At 32.4% G+C, this 6,854-nt stretch overlaps 1 long non-coding RNA gene across 1 annotated transcript; it reads right to left on the bottom strand.

Annotated features, from left to right (window-relative positions):
* Positions 1-1,099: 1,099 nt before the first annotated feature.
* LOC111086632 lies at positions 1,100-5,981 on the bottom strand. Its single transcript, XR_002611367.1, has 2 exons — positions 4,206-5,981; positions 1,100-2,404 (listed from the first exon to the last, which is right to left on the bottom strand). It is a non-coding gene; the product is annotated as an uncharacterized LOC111086632 (long non-coding RNA).
* Positions 5,982-6,854: the final 873 nt, after the last annotated feature.

The following is a 6,854-nucleotide window of genomic DNA, read 5'->3' as shown; positions in this document are numbered from 1 at the left end:
GACAGAGTGGGAACGGTAGTTAATGTTCTTGATCAAAGCTTTTTTCACTATTACAAACACTCGTAATACCGCTAAAACTTGCATCGTTGTTGACAGAGTGGGAACGGTAGTTAATGTTCTTGATCAAAGCTTTTTTCACTATTACAAACACTCGTAATACCGCTAAAACTTGCATCGTTGTTGACAGAGTGGGAACGGTAGTTAATGTTCTTGATCAAAGCTTTTTTCACTATTACAAACACTCGTAATGCCGCTAAAACTTGCATCGTTGTTGACAGAGTGGGAACGGTAGTTAATGTTCTTGATCAAAGCTTTTTTCACTATTACAAACACTCGTAATGCCGCTAAAACAAACATGATAAATTAGGGACGATAGTTAATGTTCTTGACCAAAGTATTCTGTGTGATTACAAACCCTTGTGACCTCACCAAAACTTCATGTTAGATTCTTGATTAAAACATTCTGTAACTATTACAAACCGTAGTATTTCACTGTAGTTCAAATCTTAGGTGATAAAGTAGGGCAGGTAGTTAATGTTCTTGATTAAAACGTCATATAACATTACAAGCCTCAGTAACTTCTCTAAATTTCCAATCATAAGTGATGCGGTGGTTAAGTTTCTTTATTAAGGCATTCCGTACTACTACTAAATCTCAGTCTTATGTAATAAAGTAAGGACGATGGGAAATGTTCTTTACTAAAGCGTTCTGTAACATTAGAATCTATAACACATAATGACCGATGAATGGTTATTCAATTACACATATTAATGATATTACTAAAGCGTTCTGTAACATTAGAATCTATAACACATAATGACCGATGAATGGTTATTCAATTACACATATTAATGATATTACTAAAGCGTTCTGTAACATTAGAATCTATAACACATAATGACCGATGAATGGTTATTCAATTACACATATTAATGATATTACTAAAGCGTTCTGTAACATTAGAATCTATAACATATAAAGACCGATGAATGGTTATTCAATTACACATATTAATGATATTTGTTTTTAGTTTTAGATGTTTATTATGTAACAGAAGTACGTTTTTGTTCAACATCAGACAAAAAAATACTCATTTGTGTAGTTGAGGAAATAGAAGATTTTATTGCCCAACAAAGTGTGGTTATATACTTAGTCAACTCCAAAACATACAGTAAATATCATAGCATGCAATGTGAACTCTCCAACGGAAAATCTTTAATGACATCCATTGATCAAATGCTCACGAATCCTGTGAAAAGGCAAATGGTTTTAACTTGTATAACATCAGTATTGTCATGAATCAATATATGTGTGAAAGAAAAGTACAGTCTACCAGGTGAGCACCTTTTTAAGTAATATTTAAAACGTAGAAATAACAAATTCATTGCCAGATGTATTACCTTTAATACCAAAAACAACTGAGAAATACTAAGAAGAGTCTTAGTGAGGTATCACCTAGTCCTGATTTACAGTGTACATACCTACCACAAATTCACACTCAGTCCTGAGAATACAGAAATGAAATTGAAAACTTCAGTTTGATACAAATCTGGGAGTACTTACAATGTTTCTGAAGAAGCATTTTACGATAGAATCTACTTCCATGCGAACAGGAAACCATACTGTTCTTTACAGCACAAACAAAGTTTTGGAATATGAACATTAATGTTCCAGTTAGCACACCGAAAAAACATATTTTTTGTTTTCAACTCTTCAACAACACTTTCAACTAAAAGAAATTTTCATTTTAAACGTAGCTTTCGCAGCTCAAGTAAGTTTTACGTAAAATTCTATAAGAAAACCACTGATTATAGAAAATAAGTTTAAAAATGAGATTATTACAATGAGTTCATCTACGAGAGAGAGAGAGAGGTAAATAAATATTTGCTGTGAAAGCTGTTTTAAGGAGAAGTTATCAATCGTGGCTAAATAGTTGAAATCCATGTTCTGGGGTGAAGTTCTTTTCAGACAGGTAAGAAATATTAACGAAATTTGTGCTAATGAAGTTTACAATTTCAGACGAATTAGGCATACAACCACCCAAACACTCACAAAAATAATGTATAAGTTAAATAATAATTACTTAATTCTATAATAAAGAAACTTATACAAAATTTCAAATAACTCTTCTAAGTTCAGAAATCAATACTTCTAAAGTAATGAAATAAGTAAAACCTTGAAACAACTTTGAAAAGCCAAACAAAAAACGACGATTAGGAATTACAACTGTTAAGCCTTCACAGTCAGTTGGCGGACTTTATATTCAGCTCAGCTGAATTGAGCTTGATTGTATAAGCTATGTGGTGATATCCTTGTTCCAGATTGAGTGAAGCTTCCTTTTCAGTGTCGTTAGGCGTTTTCAGTGTTTTTGCTGGACCTGAACTTCAGATTTCGTCGAGGGAATCTACAGTAAATACAACAATGTATGAGAAACATATGATCAAACATAGAACGTTGGACACCGAGCTTAAACCAGTAGACAGGTGTTGCTCATAACTTTTGTTGTGATATTGCAGTATAACTAATTACTAGACGTGTGGTTTCTTTGTTTTCATGAACAGAGATAATTGCCTGACGTCACTTCCGTCGCGAACATGGCGTTCTGCAAAGTGGCCGGTAAACAACAACCTGATGGTTGGCTTATAGTAAAACGTAAAAGTAACTAAGTTAAATCTGAATGTAAATTAATAACTTAAATTTAAAAAGCAATCTAAAATTATATTTCTTAAAGAAACATAACAGAGTGTTATGAATTATCACGTGCTGTAGTAGATTGGTTTACAGCGGTGTGATTTGTCCACATATCGTTGCATCTGTGATGAAACGCCGATAACAAGTTCTTTAACATAGGTAAGCTAAATACCTTTGTTAGAAATGAACGTGGGTTACTTCTAACATTATAGAAATAACACGTTGTTTGTAAGTGCTAATTACCCATTTTTGTACGAGGAAAAGAAGAAAGTATTTTTCCAACGTTCCGTGTGGCTGATAAATGAGTTTAATATTCATTTGTTTGAAAAATATACCTGTTTTCAAAAGCATGTTTTTTATAACAATATATATTCAAACAATAAAGGTTTAATTTGTTATAGGCAGCTTCCTTATAAGTTATATGTTGGTAACGTGTCATTCCACGTCTTCAAGCTACTTCGAGTAATGATAAAAAAAACAACGTTGGACAGAAGTATTTAATTTTAGGTACATAAATCGTTCTTCGAAACCACATACTGAGTGTTCTTGCACACTCGACAATGTTCTGTATAATATAGATAGTAATAACCTTTAGAGCTGGTGTATTCATACTTCACAAGATACAGTATTTTTGCACAATTGAAAACTGTATACTAAAACCAATAATAACTTCTACAGCACATGTACCTCTGGGAAAATAGTGTTCTTATACAATTGAAAAAAGAAAAAAACAGTAATGATCTCTATAACACATGTATTTAACATTACAGGCAAAAGTGTTCTTGCACAATTGATAATGTTCTGCATAATAAAGGCAGTAAGAACATCTACACTACATGTATTCATACCGCTGAGGAAACAGTGTTTTTGTACACTTGATAAAGTTCTGTATAAGAAAGACAGTAGCAGTCTTTAGGGCAGATTTATGCATTCCTCACAGAAAATTGTGTTTTTATATTTGATATTTTTCTACATAACAGACATAGTAATAACCTCTAGAAAATATGTATTCTTACCTCACAAGAAACACATTTGATAATGATTGGTATTAGAAAGATAGTAATAACCTATACAGCAGATGTATTCATAACTCATTGGTAACAGTTATTTTCCACACTTGATAAGGTTCTATAAGTAAAAGAGTAGTGATATATAAAGCACATGTACTCACAATAGATAGAAAGCAGGGTTCTTGCACAACTGACAGTATATATAAAAAGAGAGTAATAACCTCTATACAGATGTATCCATACCTCACTGAAAACATTATTATTGCGGACTTTACAACGATAACGTCTGTTGCACATTTATTTATACATATCACGAAACAGTGATCTTGAGTACTTAACTGTGTTCTGTATAACAAAGCAAAATTTTCATAGTTAACAGAAAGAAGTGTTCTTATACACTTCATAATGTTTGTATAAGAAAAGTACATTTACTCTTACCTCACAGGTCATAGTGTTCTGTATTATAAAGACAGTGATAACCTCTAGAATAAGATGTATTCATACCTCTGAGAAAACAGTGTTCTTGATAACGTTCTGTATAACTTCCAAACAGGTGTATTCACACCTCTCAGGAAACCGTGTTTTTCACACTTGATTATGTGCCGTATAAGAAAGGCAGTAGTAAGCTTTATGACACATGTATCCATACTTCACAGGAAGTAGTGTTCTTGTACACCTGGTAATATACTGTATACCATAGACAGTAAGAACCTCTAGAGCAGATGTATTCATAGTCTCCAGGAAGCAATGATGTTGCACACTAATAAAATATATCGGACAAGAAACAGTGTTCTTGCATACTTGTTAATGTTCTGTATAAGAAACACAACAATGATCACTAGAATACATGTATTCGTACGTCATAGAAACAGGCTTCTTGCGCAACTGATAAAGTTCTATATTAATAAATAGAATAATAACTTCTAGAGCACACGTATTCGTACCTCACATGAAACGGTGTTCTCTTCACACGTATAATGTTCTGTATATGAAAGGTAGTTGTAACATTTACAACACTTATATTCATACCTCACAGGAAACGGTGTTCTCTTCACACGTATAATGTTCTGTATACGAAAGGTAGTTGTAACATTTACAACACTTATATTCGTACCTCACATGAAACAGTTTCTGCATAGTTGAAAATATAATAATTATAATAGAGACAGCACACGTATTCGTACTTCATCGAAAACAGTGTTCTAGCACACTTGATAATTTTACGTATAATAAAAACAGTAATATTCTCTAGACAGCGTTTCCCAAACTTTTACAGACCGAGGGAACAGGTTTTTTCATTCTCATTTTTTGCGAACCACCTTGTATACATAGGTACAATTATGTACATACAAAGTACACACGGTAAATTACGATTTTGCTGAATTAAATATGTATATTTATGATACCATGAAAATCATGGAAGAAATTGTATTTCACTGATTATTCAATCTTACAACATTAGGAATTAGAAATTAAATTTCACTGTCTATTCAAGTTTACGAGCCTCCCAGTGGCACAGCGGTATGTCTGCGGACTTACAACGCTAGAATCCGGGTTTCGATACCCGTGGTGGGCAGAGCACAGATAGCCCATTGTGTAGCTTTGTGCTTAATTACAAACAAACAAGTTTACAACATTAGGAATCAGGAAAAAGACAACTTGCTAAAGTAAAGGATGATGTTGTTTGTTATTACATAACGTCAGGAGGAAAGGAAGTTAATTTAACCCTCAAATCTGGTTCGACATTCAATCTATTTTTATACTTGTTATTAAGAAAACTAAAGAAAAGAAGCTAGTTTCACACTTATATGTGGTAACGAAAGGCATTAGGAATCTGACCGTTTTTTTCAGATAACTCTGCATATTCATTTGAACAACTCAGCCAAAAATTAATCAATGAGAGCTTATCAAAATTCTATTTCAAGACGGTGTCACAGCAAAGTTCAATTAATGAATCCACTTTCTGAGGACCGGCATTTTTTTTCAAAGGACCGGTACCGGGCGCCGACCACACTTTAGGAAACGTTGCTCTAGAGCAGATATTTTAATACTTTACAGGAGACAGTGTTTTTATACATTTGATAATGTTCTATATAACATAGACAGTAGTATCTTCTAGTATATTTTATAATGTTTCGTATAGAAAAAAAGACTAATAACTTCTAGAATACACGTATTCACACTACAGAGAAAACAGTGTTCTTGTATGCAGGGCCAGATTAAGGAATGTGGAGGCTCTGAGGCAAATATCCTTATCGACGCCCTTTCAAATATAAGAAATAAAAAAAAAATTATTGTATTAAAAACAAACTTTCAAATATAAGAAATAAATATATATATCGAATATTAATAAATAATGTTAACATTATGCTCTCTTTTATGGGGGCCCTGAGGCAATTGGTTAATCCGGCACTGCTTGTATGTTTGTAATTATTCTGTTTAAGAACGATAGTAATAGCCTCTAGAGCACGTGTATTTATATCTTGCAGGAAACAGCTTTTCTCACTTGATAATGTTTTGTTTAAGAAAGACAGTAATAACATTTCCAGCAAATGCATTCATACTTCACAGGAAACAATTTCGGCCCATATTTTACATCTCGTATGATAGCTACTTTAGCTATGTCTGATGATAGTAAAACTAATAACTATTGTGAAATTTAATAACATTTACACCTAAGAATATGTATTTCATAATGATACGGTAGCTGCTATAATCGTTTCACTGGCGATATTAAGGCTAATAGCTTTTGTTGTAGTTATATATAACTCGCAAACATAAAAACTTATTTCATGATATTTTACGTTTTCATTCGGTACTAAAGCTACCATAACAATATTTGTGAAATACAGCATATTAACCCAGAAACGTGTTTTGTGAAACTGTGTGTTTGATTGGTATAGTATTCTAGTAAGTAGTTAATGGTGCATACTTAGAATAAATAACACTAATTTATATTAACACAATATACATCATTCATTAATTTCCGACCACAACGTCATGGATTATAATCTTTCAAACGCTAAATGTATCAACTGTTTCATTATTGACTTCAATATAATTACTTATCGATCATTAAAATCAAACAGACCAAAACAGCAGATTATAAATTCCAGAAAGATTTTTCACATGCAATATTTTCAGATTAGATTT

Source organism: Limulus polyphemus, unplaced genomic scaffold (assembly GCF_000517525.1).
Source record: "Limulus polyphemus unplaced genomic scaffold, Limulus_polyphemus-2.1.2 Scaffold1274, whole genome shotgun sequence".
NCBI lineage: Eukaryota > Metazoa > Arthropoda > Merostomata > Xiphosura > Limulidae > Limulus > Limulus polyphemus.
Note: the sequence above shows the minus strand (reverse complement) of the source record. Positions and strands in the feature narration are given on the sequence as shown.